General features: G+C 40.3%; 1 protein-coding gene across 1 annotated transcript in view; it reads left to right on the top strand.

The window, feature by feature from the left end:
* The first annotated feature begins 12,112 nt into the window (after positions 1-12,112).
* LOC121420241 (rho GTPase-activating protein 18-like) overlaps positions 12,113-19,724 on the top strand; it is a 122,304-nt gene continuing 114,692 nt past the window's right edge. Inside the window, exon 1 of the mRNA XM_041614815.1 lies at positions 12,113-12,278. The gene's annotated coding sequence lies outside the window, so the exon portion shown is untranslated. The remainder of the gene's footprint in view (positions 12,279-19,724) is intronic.

The following is a 19,724-nucleotide window of genomic DNA, read 5'->3' as shown; positions in this document are numbered from 1 at the left end:
TCTGGTGTACCTTGGTAAACTCCCAGAGTGATTGCTCTGGAATGACCTGGGTGTTGACACAGACACCAGCTGATGTTCCCAGAGGACTAGACCCTAAGGTGTTAAAATTACACACATTTAGATTTTGAATAGCAAATATGCTGTATAACACCCGATCAGTAGTGGTGAACTAACACCAAACTTAAAGTTTGGAGTAAAATGACTCGTATGGTCAGCTACGTGCACTGCTCAACACCACAGTTTTTGCTTCGTTGCATTGAACTTTAATCATGGCTGTGCTATTCATGAGTCAAGAATTCCATCATATAAATGCGTTTAAAGGTTAAGTTGTTCTAATGCTTTCCCAGAAGTCACTTGATTTGATAACAATTGTTTTTTTTTTAGCTTACATGGGTGCTTCTCAAACCTGTTTACATGAATTGTTTACAGGTATATGACTAAAGAAAGATGTCCTGCATTGTGAACCAATTGGATTTCACACCACCTGTTATGTTCAAAGTGTTTAGCAAAAAAGAAGAAATATTTTTTCTGGTAGTTATTTTTCAAGACTTTAATGTAAGTAATATGTCAACACCTATGACCACACTTGTCTGCAATCAGACATCTGCCTGACATAGCAACGTCAGGTCCTTGCTCTGTGATTATACAGATGATAGTTGGAGCGATAAGAGCCAAACATGATTAAAGGAGTGGGGCGGGAATATATCTAGTGCTGCAGGGGCTTGGGAAGTCTTGATGATTTATTCTTGTATATATTATTCAGTACTCTTCAAGTACTGAGAACTCATTCATGTTGTTTATTAGTAATTGAAATAGATGATGATGATGATGATGATTTTGATGATGATGATGATGTTGTTGACAATGGTGATGATGATGATGATGATGGTGGCGGTTTTGGTAGGTACACGTAATTATGATAATACCCAAAATGTTATGGTGCCATATGTATCTATTTAAAACACTTAAATTCAAAGAATCTTCCAATGCTAGCCTGTTGGTGCTTTTATACAACTGTTCACCATTTGATGGGACTTGCTATGTAGGCAAATTTCCTCTCCTAAATGTCATTGTTATTACAAGTTATTCAATGTGAATGAGTATCAAAGTCTTGATGCTGGTAGATAGCACAGTTACCACAAATAATAATGCTTTTGAATAAGGTTTCCTCGATTTATTCAATCAGCAAGCTCGAGTCAGGCACTTATACTGTTATCAGTGTGACCATGAGTGTGTCTGGGGTTGATGGAAACTTTAGAGGCAGATGGACTTCCAAAGGCCTTTAAAACCTTTTGTCAGACAACCTACATGTACTACTGTCGATCCTCCTTCAAGTATGTCATTTAAAGTGTTGGTTGTCTTTTACTGATAGAGTAATGCATTTTAATTGATCACGGAAGATCAAAGGTTATTTATACTGATTGTGGAGTGTTTGTGCAAAGGTTTCTTTCTAAACAATAGCATGTAATATGAGCCTAGGTGAATGTCGGTATTAAAGATATTTGAATGACACAGATACATGATGTTTGTAGCCTGAAGTACTATGATTTCATCTCAATGCACCCATTAGCAAAACTGAGAGTGCAATATCATTTGGATTTATCAATGTGATCAAATTAATATCATGAACATATTATGTTTATATGGAATTTTGTATTCCCTTATGTTAAACAATCTACTTCTATCCCTTTTTTTTAATTGGATTAACTTGGCTACAAAAGCCCCTTTTCTCAAGTGGATGTCACCCGGAATCATTGAAATAAAAATTATTGTTTACATTGATGGCTCAACTATGGCAGGCTAAATTTGACACAAGTTGTATGGAAAATGAATAAAATTTTCTTACCTGTGATTATGAGGCAAGGGGTCCATTCACAAAGCTGTTTTTAGGTTTACACATGACATTGAAAACAGTCTCTCAGTCATCATATTATTCAAAATAACGTAAGTTAACAGTTAAGTTGCAGGGTTAGCTTTGTATATTTTAAATGACTGAACTGCAAGGATATATATTTATTTATTTTACAGAGAAATAATTCATACACTCGGTTTCATCACTACTCATTTATTCTTCAAGATGCCGAAATTGAAATATTGTGTTGAGAAGGAAGTTTTGAAATAGTGTATTGCTTGAACATATAATTTTTTAATTGACCTGATCTATCATTTACACTTTTTAAATGCTGCAAACTCAAGTAGTTGGATATCGTAAGAAAGTTTGAAGATCTCTCGAACCTAGGTCATCAGATCCCGAGAGAAATGCTCTTCCAATTAGGCTCCTTCTCGTATAAGATAATCATATTAAAGATTTTGTTTTACCTTAAATTGTGATAAGTAGGACCACATGTACATCTATAATTGTATTGCATATTGCTGAACCTTTTTATTTCTTAATACAAGGAATAAGTTTTTATTTGAAACCATTAACACTGAATAATTCTTTGGATTTCTCTACGTACCATAGTCTTTCCTTATATAGCCCTCCATCTTCAAAATTCCATCTTATATATTCAAAACATAATCAAATCTGATCAGATATATATGTTTTCTTTAAAACAAATCTTTGTTGTATGTACATGTATCATGCTAACATGCTATTTTACTAAAGGGACATGTAAGGAAAATGACATTAGATACTTTATAATTTGCCATAAATATAACTTGGCACAGGTATGAGGAAACAATGTCTTCATTCAAAAACAACCTGAAGAGGTCGAGTTCATTATGCGTGATCTATTCATAATCTAGTGACGTGATGATTTATATTCTGTCACGACGTAGAGTTTCAATGGACACAAAGTTATTTTAGGCTGGACTTCCTCAGTACTGAACTATTCTTTTATTTCATTTTCATGTTGCAGGATATATCATAGTCTGTTGAATATATTCCATTGTCAACAGAGATATATATACACCAAAGTCTGCAAGTTGCATAGGAATTTGGTGATGAAAAGGCAGGGTAATTTATAATCATTTTGTGTGACAATGTGTACTTCCTGTAAACCAAAATATATATTTATTATTTTATAATACATAGTGTAGGTATACATTGTAACATATTAAACAACACGTATTAATTTCCCACCTCTTGAAACATTACCTGATCAATTCATACATGAAACTGGTTCTATAAACGGTCTTACCATGTATAGTAGATGTAGTATTGCAGTAGAAGCAGTAGCAGCAGCAGTGGTAGTATTGCAGTAGTAGAAGTATAGTAATGTGTCTAGTAGTATTTGCCTGAGCTACTACTAAGCCTGTTACTATAGAAGTATTTGTAAAACGGGTAGTATATAACCAGTTGTATAGGTGGATGATTAAGAAGAACAGTTCAAAAAAAAAAAGATCAGGGGAGCGTTTCATCAATATTTTCATCCGACAAGTTGTCAGATCTGACATCTTTCCATGATTTTGATTGGCTGAGAGGCACTGTTCCTATGGTAACTGTTGGATAAAATGGGACTTGTCGGATAAAATGTCCGACAAGTCCTTTCATGAAATGCCTCCCAGTTCTATCAAACACTATGTACACAAAATTAGATTGTCCTAATAGCAGAGAGAATTTTGACTTCATTGCTATAGATCATTGACTTGAACACGCATACCCTAGCACTTGTCTATAGTGATTAAGTACTATCTTTCAAAGTAAGATAGGACCATATATATTATTGTTGATTTTTTTGTACAAAACGTAGTGAGTATGTCCAAAACAGTTCTGAGATTTTGTTTGTTTGATAAAAGTTAAAGACAGAGATATTTTCTGACACATATTTTTCCTTTATGCAATAATATTTGGTGAAAATGATTTTTCTTTGTCAAAAATATATATTTTGAAGTTTTCTGAACTATTACTGTATTACTGGTATTACTGTGGGATATGTTTCCATAGCAGTTGCGTATTTGTTGGTCAATATTCTTAGCTGTGTCTATTGCTACAAAGATGCTTATTGCACATGCACTTATTGTCAGTACTTCAATGGGATTTTCAACCGTATTTTATATCACTACTTTGTACTTTTTACACAAATATTATCAAATTATATATTCAAAAGAAGAATCCGTACTCTTATTCTTATACATCATATTATATGTACCCAAGAATATGCGTAAAAACTTTTGTAGAATTATACATGTTTATCAGTATAAAATGTAAACTTTATATTTGTATATCAGAATAGGCATATGGATGTTACAAGTTTCTTGTAAAATTTTTTTTGATGGTCAAAAGCAGTTTATTTTTATGTAGATGAAATATACTTTAGCTATGAACTGAGTGTTTTAATTAAATAAATTTGATCACATTTGTAAAAAAAAAAAGTTATGTGAATACATATTTTATTTTGTGTGGATTTACCATGACCATATTTTATCACGCAGACAGTTTTGAGCAACTGATAAGTTGATTCAGATACTGTTGGTTAAAACAAATTGCATGCAAAATGAATTGAGATTTTCTACACCAACAGTTGGTTAGTTCATATTTTGACATGTGTAAACACTATGGCCTGTATTCTGAAGTCAGGTTTAACTTAGACCATGGTCTAACTCTGTGCTAAAATCATGGGAAGCCAAAAACTAAAAAAAAAATCTGCTTATGCCGTATATCTCTTATATTTACTAATTGGTTTCCCTTTGCTTACATAATGGAGAAAATATTTCAGTTAACGTTTTGAGACAGTTATAAATGATTTGAGTGTCATAAGAGTAAATAATTATTTGATCATGTAGGCCTACTAATAGAAATTTGTGCCCCAATTGGCTCTTCATAGTTAAATGGTAATTTTAAACCAGGGTTTGATTTAAACCTGAGTTCAGAATACAGGTTACTGTCTCACACTCAATCAGCAGCACATTTGCATACCCACACTCATTCAGCTCATGTATACACACACACCCTTCCAGACACATCAAAGTATGCAAGTGTGCAACCTCTTCACTCTTTCAGCTTATATGCATGCACAACTTCCCACACAAGATCAGCTCATTGTGCACACCTTCCACACTCAATCAGCTCATGTGCACACACTTCCACACTCAATCAGCTCATGTGCACACACTTCCACACTCAATCAGCTTATGTGCATACCCTCCCACACATGATCAGCTCCTGTGCACACCCTCCCACACTCAATCAGCTTATGTGCATACTCTCTCACAATCAATCAGCTCCTGTGCATACCCTTCCACACTCAATCAGCTACTGTGTATACCCTTCCACACTCAATCAGCTCCTGTACATACCCTCCCACACTCATTCAGCTGATGTATACACACACCCTTCCAGACACATCAAAGTATGCAAGTGTGCAACCTCTTCACTCATTCAGCTTATATGCATGCACAACTTCCCACACAAGATCAGCTCATCGTGCATACCTTCCACACTCAATCAGCTACTGTGCACACACTTCCACACTCAATCAGCTCCTTGCACACCCTCCCACACTCAATCAACTCCTGTGCATACCCTCACATTCTCAATCAGCTCCTGTGCACACCCTTCCACACTCAATCAGCTCCTGTGCACAACTTCCACACTCAATCAGCTCATGTGCACACACTTCCACACTCAATCAGCTCATGTGCATACCCTCCCATACTCAATCAGATCCTGTACATACCCTTACATACTCAATCAGCTCCTGTGCATACCCTCCCACACTCAATCAGCTCCTGTGCATACCCTCACACTCTCAATCAGCTCCTGTGCATACCCTCACACACTCAATCAGCTCCTTGCACACCCTCCCACACTCAATCAGCTCCTGTGCACACCCTCCCACACTCAATCAGCTCCTTGCACACCCTCCCACACTCAATCAGCTCCTGTGCATGCCTTCACACTCTCAATCAGCTCCTGTGCATACCCTCACACTCTCAATCAGCTCCTGTGCACACCCTCACACACTCAATCAGCTCCTGTGCATACCCTCCCACACTCAATCAGCTCCTGTGCATACCCTCACATTCTCAATCAGCTCCTGTGCACACCCTTCCACACTCAATCAGCTCCTGTGCACAACTTCCACACTCAATCAGCTCCTTGCACACTCTCCCACACTCAATCAGCTCCTGTGCACACCCTTCCACACTCAATCAGCTCCTGTGCACAACTTCCCAGGCTCAATCAGCTCCTTGCATACCCTTCCACACTCAATCAGCTCCTTGCACACCCTCCCACACTCAATCAGCTCCTGTGCACACCCTCACATACTCAATCAGATCCTGTGCATACCCTCACACTCTCAATCAGCTCCTGTGCATACCCTCACACTATCAATCGTCTTCTGTGCACACCCTCCCACACGCAATCAGCTCCTGTGCATACCCTCCCACACTCAATCAGCTCCTGTGCACACCCTCCCACACTCAATCAGCTCCTGTGCATACCCTCACACATTCAATCATCTCCTGTGCCTACCTTCCCACACTCAATCAGCTCCTGTGCACACCCTCCCACACTCAATCACCTCATATACACACCCTCCCACACTCTCAATCAGCTCCTGTGCACACCCTTCTACACTCAATCAGCTCCTGTGCACAACTTCCCAGGCTCAATCAGCTCCTTGCATACCCTTCCACACTCAATCAGCTCCTGTGCATACCCTTCCACACTCAATCAGCTCCTTGCACACCCTCCCACACTCAATCAGCTCCTTGCACACCCTCCCACACTCAATCAGCTCCTGTGCATACCCTTCCACACTCAATCAGCTCCTGTGCACACCCTCCCACACTCAATCACCTCATATACACACCCTCCCACACTCTCAATCAGCTCCTGTGCACACCCTTCTACACTCAATCAGCTCCTGTGCACAACTTCCCAGGCTCAATCAGCTCCTTGCATACCCTTCCACACTCAATCAGCTCCTGTGCATACCCTTCCACACTCAATCAGCTCCTTGCACACCCTCCCACACTCAATCAGCTCCTTGCACACCCTCCCACACTCAATCAGCTCCTGTGCATACCCTTCCACACTCAATCAGCTCCTGTGCACACCCTCCCACACTCAATCACCTCATATACACACCCTCCCACACTCTCAATCAGCTCCTGTGCACACCCTTCTACACTCAATCAGCTCCTGTGCACAACTTCCCAGGCTCAATCAGCTCCTTGCATACCCTTCCACACTCAATCAGCTCCTTGCACACCCTCCCACACTCAATCAGCTCCTGTGCATGCCCTTCCACACTCAATCAGCTCCTTGCACACCCTCCCACACTCAATCAGCTCCTTGCACACCCTTCCACACTCAATCAGCTCCTTGCACACCCTCCCACACTCAATCAGCTTCTGTGCACACCCTCCCACACTCAATCAGCTCCTTGCATACCCTCCCACACTCAATCAGCTCCTTGCACACCCTTCCACACTCAATCAGCTCCTTGCATAACCTCCCACACTCAATCAGCTCCTTGCATACCCTCCCACACTCAATCAGCTCCTTGCACACCCTCCCACACTCAATCAGCTCCTGTGCACACCCTCCCACACTCAATCAGCTCCTTGCACACCCTCCCACACTCAATCAGCTCCTGTGCATGCCTTCACACTCTCAATCAGCTTCTGTGCACACCCTCCCACACTCAATCAGCTCCTGTGCATACCCTCCCAAACCCAATCAGCTCATGTGCATACACTCCCACACTCGATCAGTTCATATACACACCCTCCTACACTCAATCACCTCATATGCACACCCTCCCACACTCAATCAGCTCCTGTGCATACCCTCCCTTACTCAATCAGCTCCTGTGCACACCCTTCCACACTCAATCAGCTCCTGTGCATACCCTCACACTCTCAATCAGCTCCTGTGCATACCCTCACACTCTCAATCAGCTCCTGTGCATACCCTCACACATTCAATCATCTCCTGTGCCTACCTTCCCACACTCAATCAGCTCCTGTGCACACCCTCCCACACTCAATCAGCTCCTTGCACACCCTCCCACACTCAATCAGCTCCTGTGCATGCCTTCACACTCTCAATCAGCTTCTGTGCACACCCTCCCACACTCAATCAGCTCCTGTGCATACCCTCCCAAACCCAATCAGCTCATGTGCATACACTCCCACACTCAATCAGTTCATATACACACCCTCCTACACTCAATCACCTCATATGCACACCCTCCCACACTCAATCAGCTCCTGTGCATACCCTCCCTTACTCAATCAGCTCCTGTGCACACCCTCCCACACTCAATCAGCTCCTGTGCATACCCTCACACACTCAATCAGCTCCTGTACATACCCTCACACTCTCAATCAGCTCCTGTGCATACCCTCACACATTCAATCATCTCCTGTGCCTACCTTCCCACACTCAATCAGCTCCTGTGCACACCCTCCCACACTCAATCACCTCATATACACACCCTCCCACACTCTCAATCAGCTCCTGTGCACACCCTCCCACACTCAATCAGCTCCTGTGCATACCCTCCCACACTCAATCAGCTCCTGTGCACACCCTCCCACACTCAATCAGCTCCTGTGCATACCCTCCCACTCTCAATCAGCTCCTGTGCATACCCTCCCACACTCAATCAGCTCCTGTGCACACCCTCCCACACTCAATCAGCTCCTGTGCATACCCTCACACTCTCAATCAGCTCCTGTGCATACCCTCACACTCTCAATCAGCTCCTGTGCACACCCTCCCACACGCAATCAGCTCCTGTGCATACCCTCACACTCTCAATCATCTTCTGTGCACACCCTCCCACACGCAATCAGCTCCTGTGCATACCCTCCCACACACTCAATCAGCTCCTGTACATACCCTCACACTCTCAATCAGCTCCTGTGCATACCCTCACACATTCAATCATCTCCTGTGCCTACCTTCCCACACTCAATCAGCTCCTGTGCACACCCTCCCACACTCAATCACCTCATATGCACACACTCTCAATCAGCTCCTGTGCATACCTCACACGCTCAATCAGCTCCTGTGCATACCCTTCCACACTCAATCAGCTCCTTGCACACCCTCCCACACTCAATCAACTCCTGTGCATACCCTAACATTCTCAATCAGCTCCTGTGCACACCCTCCCACACTCAATCAGCTCCTGTGCATACCCTCCCTTACTCAATCAGCTCCTGTGCACACCCTTCCACACTCAATCAGCTTCTGCGCATAGCCTCCCACACTCAATCAGCTCCTGTGCATACCCTCACACTCTCAATCAGCTCCTGTGCACACCCTTCCACACTCAATCAGCTCCTGTGCGTACGGCCCTTCCACACTTAATCAGCTCCTGTGCATACCCTCCCACACTCAATCAGCTCCTGTGCACACCCTCACACTCTCAATCAGCTCCTGTGCATACCCTCACACTCTCAATCAGCTTCTGCGCATACCCTCCCACACTCAATCAGCTCCTGTGCATGCCTTCACACTCTCAATCAGCTTCTGTGCACACCCTCCCACACTCAATCAGCTCCTGTGCATACCCTCCCAAACCCAATCAGCTCATTTGCATACACTCCCACACTCAATCAGTTCATATACACACCCTCCTACACTCAATCACCTCATATGCACACCCTCCCATACTCAATCACCTCCTGTGCATACCCTCCCACTCTCAATCAGCTCCTGTGCACACCCTTCCACACTCAATCAGCTCCTGTGCATACCCTCACACTCTCAATCAGCTCCTGTGCATACCCTCACACTCTCAATCGTCTTCTATGCACACCCTCCCACACGCAATCAGCTCCTGTGCATACCCTCCCACACACTCAATCAGCTCCTGTACATACCCTCACACTCTCAATCAGCTCCTGTGCATACCCTCACACATTCAATCATCTCCTGTGCCTACCTTCCCACACTCAATCAGCTCATGTGCACCCCTCCCACACTCAATCACCTCATATACACACCCTCCCACACTCTCAATCAGCTCCTGTGCACACCCTTCCACACTCAATCAGCTCCTGTGCACAACTTCCCAGGCTCAATCAGCTCCTTGCATACCCTTCCACACTCAATCAGCTCCTTGCACACCCTTCCACACTCAATCAGCTCCTTGCACACACTTCCACACTCAATCAGCTCCTGTGCATACCCTCCCACACTCAATCAGCTCCTGTGCACACCCTCACACTCTCAATCAGCTCCTGTGCATACCCTCACACTCTCAATCAGCTTCTGCGCATAGCCTCCCACACTCAATCAGCTCCTGTGCATACCCTCACACTCTCAATCAGCTCCTGTGCACACCCTTCCACACTCAATCAGCTCCTGTGCGTACGGCCCTTCCACACTTAATCAGCTCCTGTGCGTACCCTTCCACACACAATCAGCTCCTGTGCGTACCCTCCCACACTCAGCTCCTGTACACACCCTCTCACACTCAACTCATGTTCACAAGCTCTCACGTTCATCAGCTCATCAGCCCTCCCTCACTCAATTACAAGGGCATATAGGCTGGGGTGCACCCTCCCTCTGAGGCAGAGGAGTTTCGACACTGGCAAGCAAAACGAAATTTGTACCCCTTCTTCTGCTTTCAACAGCTGATTTTTCAAACTTTAGTTCCATCTCCCCAGGATGTGCACCTCCCATTGCTCAAACCAGCCTATGCCCTTGAAGTAATTAAGAAATTGAATTTTAAAATTTGGGCAATATTGTGGAAAACAGTTAAATACATGCTGTCATGAATTTTCATTAGATAGGATGATGAGATGTTATGAACCCACTTTCACTTTTCGTTTTATATGAAAATCATAATTTGATCGTACATGTGTGTAAAAACATGTTCCCATTCTAAAAAAAAGAAATTAGTTTGAGTAAAGATTATCTTGCAGAGTAAAGCAGTGAAGGGAGAAGACGAATTAAAATAATATCAAATAAGATACAAAAGAATAAATTATGTTGGAAGAACAAAGCACTCAGTACTTTGGAAACACTGCTTAGACCGTCACTCTAATAATTGTTTAAACTTTTAAACAATTTTAAACTTGATTAATAGTTTACACAACTATTTGTTTGAATATTTGGATTAAAAGTTTGAACAATAATCGACGGACTTGAGGGATTGACAATGACATGCAGGGGACTACAGTGCGTATCAAAAAAGTTTACACTTTGAAAAAGCCCTTGGAATTAAAGATTATACAACATATGGGTATTTTTTCATATATAATCTTAGGTTTGGGTCTCGTCTATCCAATGAGTAGAATTTTTGACAGAATGTTACACTTGAGTGAGCACTGTTCATTTTGGTAAAGCTCTCAGAAATCTGTTTGCTCACAAATGGTTGTTTTTACGCTGTGTCAAGGGGAAAGGGCGAAATCGAACTTACCCTGTTTAACATTTATCACACATTTCCCTTGCACTTTTAGTCAATTGAAATAAAACGGATACATTCAAGCATTTTGTAACAATTTTGCCACCCAAAGTGAAATTTCAACACTTAGTAAGCACAACTTTTACCCTTTTTGTGCCAGCTGGATCTGAGGACATAACTGAATCTGAACAAAATTCTATATCGGACATCTCCAGCACTTTTCACTAAGTTTCTATCAATTAAAGTGGGTTCACATAATTTCATTTTTTATTTAATACTTGTTTCTCCACACTTTTACCAAACTTGAAAATGATTAGCACTTCGAAGTAAGAGTTAAAAAAGGTAAAATATAATTATCGTCAAATCAATTTTACTAGCTAAATTCCACTTGTTCTTCACGATTAAGGTCTACTTTTATTCGCATAACTATTTCAAAATTCTGCGCAAATCATTTTTTCACTAACTCTTCAAAAGTAAGTGGTGCTCACTCAAGCGGAAATATTTTTCGACAGTTATATCGTCATTTGCTTGAATGGATCTGTACCAATGTTAAAATGTGGAAAAATCTTCAGGATATTACAAATATATAATTTTACAGGATTTTTTTCTAAGTGTAAACTCTCATCACCTCTCTGATGTTACCGTCACTGTTATCCCTCATTCCTCCATCCAGGATCTCAATGGCACAACTCAATATTTTACAAAGAGCGCCATCAAAATTGTACCGGTACCGGTAGCGGTACAATAACAGCGGAGAGCAGAAAAAACTTATGTTGTTGCTCTCGATCTTTGCTGCATGCATTCCTGCCGCACGAGGATAAGGAGCTCGCTCTCTCCCGCGCCCGCCCGATCCGATCGACAACAGTGATGACTTGCCGAAACGACTTTGTCGCATCGAGACTGTGTGGCTGAGCTGAGACAGGTGGACAAACTCTTTGTGGAATTCCGTAGTTAGACCAGGTAAGTATTTTTTTTTTTTAGATCTGACAATGGGCATGATGCATGAACCTTATTACAATAGTAGACGAGAGTAATTGTTATTTCTTGGTGTCATTAATTTATCAATTTCTGTCCTCGTACCACGCACCCGCACTACCGGCTGGTAGTGCAGTGGTCATGGTGGTGGTGGTATACTGGTTGCCGTTACCACTGCACTACCGGCTGGTAGCAGGTACAGTTCCCGAGGGCGTCGCTTAGCTCCGACTCCGAGCTCCGCCTCTGGCGTGGCGGCTGAGAGTGAGAGCTCAATGACATGACAATTGACATGGAATGGAATGGATAGGGAAGAAAATGATTAAGAAGACAAGAGATTGAAAGAATATGAGAAAAACAAACAAAAACACCCTCTCACATTGATTCTTCAATCAAGTATTTGGAATCCAAGTTCTTTTGTATTAACTCATTGAGTGCTTCGTGCACGCTACGTATCCTACTATAACATGCCACACTCGTGCTCGCACGCCTACTATTGACTGCTTTGTGCTTGCATTGTTTCCTACCCTCGCCTGCTTCGTGCATGACAGCGCACATTCGGAATTACAATCATTGTTACGCCGTTTTGCATTGTATTGCGCATCGCACACACGCCGTAATTAGCACTATTGTGTGCAGTGCGAACTCTGCTTTCTGACAGATCAACTTACGCTGTTTACATTCGACTTTTTCGAGCAATTCTACATATTTTACAAGATATGGCTCCGCCTCTGAGTGGGAAGAGATCTAGATTTTTTATCCATACAAAACACTCCACGAAATGGTACTACTTGATACAACTCATATTTTAGCGGTAAAGATAATAACCAATCCATATAATGAGGACACCATTATAAGGGGTATGAAATTTCCTACAACTTTACTACACAATATTTTGTGGATAAACTAATCGTTAGAGAGTTACAAGCAATTGTAATCATGACTATTGAAAGGAGTGAATACGACTCGTGATCCCAAAATCAATGTGGCACAGGGGGGTTTTGTGGCTGGCACAGGGGATTACATGTAGCATCGGATTAGCACTGTGGCATTGGGTTAGTAGTGTGCGTGGCATGTTAAGAGTTAAAATAAAGAAATTGTCATCAGGAAATTGAAATGGAGATGACAATTGTAGTTGATGGTCTGTCAGAGAGCAGCAAGACAAAAATACTTTTCAGTTGTAACATGTTTGAAAAAGCCAGGATTCGATCCCCACCTCATGTCATATGTACAATAACGAAGGCAGGGAAGCTTTCCTAAGTGCAGTTCACATGATGAGAATTCACAATTTGTGATGGTCTTATGATTTTAAATTGTAAAAAACTAAAACAAGCCATGAATTACTAAAAAAATTAACATCCCCTCGTGCAAGCTACATAACACAAACCATATGGCTGAGGGTTCATAGGAATTTGACCATCAATTAACTTTGTAAGATTTTTTTTCTGAAATAAGTATAATTGATGCAAAAATACAATATTCATTATCATTCATCCCTGTTCTCGGTCAAGTTAAAAGAAAAATAAGCATAGATGATGACCAGTAATTGGTTACTTTGAATATGTGTTGACTCATGATATTACGGGTTGGCGGTACCATGTCGTGCGAGATGCGAAGCATCCATGTCCTCTCAAACCAAAAAGTTACCACCCTCCTTGATCAAACCATGGACCGACAACAAATTATGTCTGTTCTCAAACCACCATATAGTGGTGAAATGTGTTTGGCAATGCATGGATGATTGCTTTTGTTTATGTTTCCTTGATCTAGTGGATAAGTGCTTGATTATTATGCTCAGTCACTTCAATAATGATAGTAATGGTATATTTACCCAGGGTAGCCACTTCAGTTCCTCATACACTATATTGTTAAAGAACAAGTCCACCCTAACAAAAAGTCGATCTGAATAAGAAAAATGTAACGAGCATAGCACTGAAAATTTCATCAAAATGGGATGTAAAATAAGAAAGTTATGATATTTTAAAATTTTGCTTAATTTCACAGAACAGTTATATGCACATCCTTGTCAGTATGCAAATGAGGAGACTGATGACATCATCCACTCACTATTTCTTTTGTATTTTATTGTATGAAATACTGCATATTCTAATTTTTTACCTCATTGTCAAGTGAAACAATGATGTATTCTACCCTGAACTTGTGGAATTAACATTATTTTAATACTATATGGGTCAGTCAAGTTGGCCCTTGTTGTCAAATCTATGAAAAATGAAAAATTGTATACAATTCAGACAATAAAAAAACAAAAGAAATAGTGAGTGACATCATCAACTCATTTTCATGTCACTATTTATAAAGTTGTGCATATAACTGTTTTGTGAAAAATAAGTGAAACTTTAAAATGCCATAATTTTCTTATTTTACATCCAAGTTTGATCAAATTTTTAGCATTATGCTAGTTTGATTTTTCTCTATTTATTCGAATCAACATTTTTCTGGGATGGACTTGACCTTAAAAGAGAAATGCCAGTAGTTGCAGTAAACACTGATTTCATGAGAAAGTCTGTAAAACCAGGCTTAATTGTCAATATAACATCGAGGATCTAGATCTGGTACAGTTACATAAACTGAACTTTGTGAAATCTGGAAATCTACGCTGAAAAATGTTCACACTGAAGATCACCAACACAGATAGGCACACGTGGGACAGTGTTTTATTATTGCTGGAATAAAGACCCGTCGGAAGTGACCGAATCCACGCTTATTTTGCTTATTTCTCAGCAATTACACAATTTCTTCCAGAATCCTTTAGCACATATTTTTTATTCATACAAACAGACACTTGAGTGGTCATTATATTAGATTCTGTAAAAAGTCATTTTGAGATTGTTACCAGAACTGGAATTTATCTTTAATTGCATACTCGTACCTTGGTCGCAGGCTAAATTCATTTCCCTCAAGTATAAAGGAGCCACATATCTGCACACCTAAAAATTTAACTTTAAATAAGCATTATAAAACATTAAGTTTCAGTTGATGATGTTCATTATGATAAACTTCAAATAAAAAAGGGGGAAAAGTAATCACCTGGCCTACATGGTCATGTACAAGTTATTTACTTTTATTACATTTGGCCTCCACCTGAACCATAAGTACAAAGTTCTTTTTAAAGAAAACGACATGGGTTTCAATAACTGTAGAACTTCCTCAAAGAGTTTTATACTTGGATGGTTCACCTTTGAGACACAATACAAGTTGAAAGTTAAGAAAACAACTTTTAAAATAGGTTGTTTCTCATTGTTAGAGGTCTGCATTCATGGAGAACTTTCAAATACCCATATATGCACAATGCACTGTGTATGTGCACGGTGGGAAAAGGTGGCCATCTGCAGGCAGAGTTTGTTTGCACGGTAATAACAAAAACCTCATACTTCACTACTGACTGAGCATCGGTCATGACTTGGCACCACTCATAACAGTGTTTGTATTTTTACCAGTGCCCACCAGAGATTTTTCAACATATAATGAAAAGATATTTAGGTTTATAGAAATTCATTGTCATCAAAGACTATGGAAATCAACTACAGGTACCAGAATTTTAAGTAAGAACTAAACTTTCGAATATTTCATTTTCAAACCTTTAGTCAACCATATGGCACCATACTTGTATTCTGAGTAAAATTACAGAGCAGGATTTCTCAATTTTCTTTCTCTTTTTAAATATAATTTGATGGCTTTTAACGTCAGTTTTGATTAAATTTCCCAGTATGAAGCTGGGGGAAAATTGTGTCCATGGGACCAATGGACACATACCAATTACCTTATACATACTACAAATAAGATAAGACATGTCAGTTTTGAACAAGAAATGGTTGTTTATCTTGGATCTTGATTTCTTGAAGCACCAAGACAGTATACACTTAAGTCTGCTGGTACCCTTACAAAATATACATTCTTGGCTTTCAGCTCCTTTATTTGGTTTTCGGCTTTTCAAGATTGCTCATGCATAATCATCCTGATTTATGGAGATTTCGGTCTGAACTTCCATTGTTTGCATTTGTGAAATCTGTGATTATATCTTGGGACAAATCCTGTAAGAGTTAAATTACAAAAATGTGTATGAGAGTGTATATATGTGCATGTGTGCAATATCTGGAGAACAAAAATTGTAATTTCTTTGTATTTTGTATTTCTCCGAGGAGCAATTTTCATGATTATTCCTGTGGCCTTGCCATGTTTATTAGCTCAACTAAAGAATGAAGAAGGAGGGGGGGGGGGGATTCCCAAGATGCTCTGTAAGTTACATTGTAGGACTAGATTTGGTTCGAAACAGAAGGGCTGATAATCTGCACAGTCAAATTTGATTTAGTTTAAAAAACAATCTTTTGGAGATTAAAACCTAAACCTCCTGATGTGGACTTCAGAATGAAAGTATGATCAGTTATGAATTTGGCCCAGCAATTATTAAAAAGGGTGAGGTTGGTTTGTCACATCTACCTCGGCCCATTTCCTAATGGAATGTCAGCCCACATTTAGTAGTTTGCCAATACAATGTAGATAGATAGATATTTGCAATACCTGTGTCCCATCATATAAGCCTATTAATTTAGTCAAGAGAAAGTACTGTAATGTGTACTTATTTATGGCTCTGTGTCTATAGACGCAGTGATTAATGGTGGTGTTTGGTGCAGAGTGCTGTTAGTGTCTGGTTTTGTTTATGCCCAGAATCTACATGTAGACAGGATGTGAAATGAACATCAAAGCTGAATATATATGGTTTGTCCAGAGAGAATATAACTCCCTGATTTGTGCATGCATTTTCAGTGTAGGCCTATGCTATAAAATGGAAACCACTTTGGGTTGGAACTGGAAGTGTACAATCTTGTGCAGTCGGAAGGAGAGGAAGCAGGGTGGCATGATCAATACTGTACAATGTTATAGTCCTGAAAATTTGCAGAGCTCTGATTTTTAATAGATTTTGTATTAAAAGGGGATGCTACAGGCTGAAGATATTTATTTCTCAATAAATTGAGTAAAATTCACAAAGCGGGATGCTGAAAATTTGGTCAGAATCAGAATTTGCAAAGATTTGCACTATTCCGGTGAAACAGTTCTAGGCATGTCTTGGTGAATAATATTAGGTGGGCTGATGATGTCATATCCGGCACTTATTCTTTGTTTTTTATCAAAAATATGAAATTAGGTTTATTCAAAAAAATTTCTACCAAGAACTAAAATAATTGGATTTACAACTGATATAAGTGCATTAGTTTATATTTATTGCTGCAACTTTCATCATAAGTTACACATTTATGAGAAAATGAAACAATTACGATTTCATGTAATAACATAAGAAAGAGGAAAGTGGGGATGTGACATCTTCAGCCCACCTAATGAATATTTATGAAGACATGCCTAGAACTTTTTCACCGGAATAATGCAAATCTTTGAAATTCAATAACTTCGTTATTTGTTATCTGATTTTGATCATGTTTTCAGCGGTTTGCTCTGTGAATCTTACGCTATGTATTTACATATAAACATCTTCAGCGCAGAGTATCCCTTGAAATCCTGCTTCTGATTGATAATAGTAATAATAGTAGATGCTTATATAGCGCATTTCTACGGAATCTCTATGCGCTTTACAAAGGAGGTAATTAAGTTATACAGGTACATGTATACTTAGAATAAAATACATAAATACTAAATGAAAGATTAACAAAACATTGCAACATACCTATCCTAAACCAAATAATCTAACATGAGAACAAGTACGTTTTTAAAAGATTTGAGAAAGGTGGAAGTACATGTCATGGCCCTCAGATTATTAGGCAGTTAATTCCATAGTACAGGTGCTGCTAACTGAAAGGCATCGCGATCACCAAACGAACATGTTTTAGATGTTGGTACAGTTAATAAATTCTGGCTAGAAGAACGGAGATTCCTTTGTGGGACATATTCAGTAATCAGATTATATACATGTAGGTAACTCTGGTCCTCCTCCGATTTTACGACCAAATTACACTGCTATTAGCTGCATAATTGGGTTTATGAAAGGGGTATAAGCTGACCCAAGTCCACTTTGGTGTTACATGTACACATACAAATAGTTGAACTGAGGCTGGCTTCAAACCACATCAAGAGGGGGAATTGGTCCGAGCACGCATCATTCTGGCTTCATGAAAAGGGGGCCGACTTCAGTCCACTTTTGAGGCATGTGTAACATGGGTCATAGTGTAAAAATGTGAACATGGTTTTGATGACATACATGTAAAGAAAAGGCTATAAGCTCAAGTTTTGACAAGCAAACACAAAGAGCTGACAAAGATTTTTGATTTTAAGAGACCATTAACCAACAGATTATGGCAACAATAGACCTCATGAAAGACAGGTGAATAAAGGGGCTTTATTGGGGATCTGTTACAAAACTCTATTGATCATGGACACAAAGGTCTTTATCAATAAAGAGGAGTCAATAGCTACAATCAAAGCCATGATTGAACATCATAGTAAGATATTATAGACCAATAACAGAAGTGTGTAGATACATGCATCTGTATACAAAATTATGCCCTGAGGAATTAGAAAAGCAACAGTTATGTTCTATTTTCAATGCAGCATTTGCAGCTACAGCTTGAAGCAGTTTTCAAGGAAAGCACATGTGGTGATCTCATACCGTGTTTACACAGTGACACGGCTCGGGGGTTCGACACGCGAGCCGTGCTCAACACGGCAATTTTATGCTGTGTAAACGCGATCAGTGTGATCCGCGAGCCGTGTCGAACACGGCTTTTTTGATCCACCAAAATCGTAGGTTTCAACCCGCGAGCCGAGTCAGACTCTGCAATTTTTTTGTGTGTAAACAGAAAGCCGTGTCGAACTCTCTTGACCAGGTCACTGCGCGCGCTTTCACTTTTGGCATTGTTGTTGTTCGCACGGACAAGATTCGATTCCGGCGGTGAATTTCCCGCGTTTAATTTGCGACGTCATAATTCTTCTTCCGTTCGAGATCCGCGAGCCGTGTTGAACTCGCCTTTTTATATGTACGTATAAACGCGATCTCTGATCCCTTCTTCGCAGTGTTCAACCCGGCTCGCGGATTCAACACCCGAGCCGAGTCAATGTGTAAATGGGCCATTCCGGTTAAGACTTGGACAAAGGGGTCGAAAAATAAAGTACTCGCTAGGCTTGATTTTTCATGTGTTTTAGATGGGCTAACACATTGGTAAACTGGTTCAGATATGGAAAAGATAAGCTGGCATGTCAATTTCACAATATCACCTGATTTCTAAAAATGTTGAGACGTTACTCTTCCCGAGTGGACATGCATAAAAATGAATAAATAAGGATGATTTCCGTTGTTTTTATGCATAAAGTCGATCGTAGAAAAAACTTGGAGGTGACTGAAGCACTAGTTTGCGCTGCCAAGCTCAGTCGCAAGCGCAATCTTCGATACGCCGGTCTGTTGGGACG

The sequence above is a fragment of the Lytechinus variegatus genome, chromosome 1 (genome assembly GCF_018143015.1).
Source record: "Lytechinus variegatus isolate NC3 chromosome 1, Lvar_3.0, whole genome shotgun sequence".
Lineage (NCBI taxonomy): Eukaryota > Metazoa > Echinodermata > Echinoidea > Temnopleuroida > Toxopneustidae > Lytechinus > Lytechinus variegatus.
The sequence above is the reverse complement of the archived record's forward strand: the minus strand, read 5'-3'. Positions and strand labels throughout refer to the sequence as shown.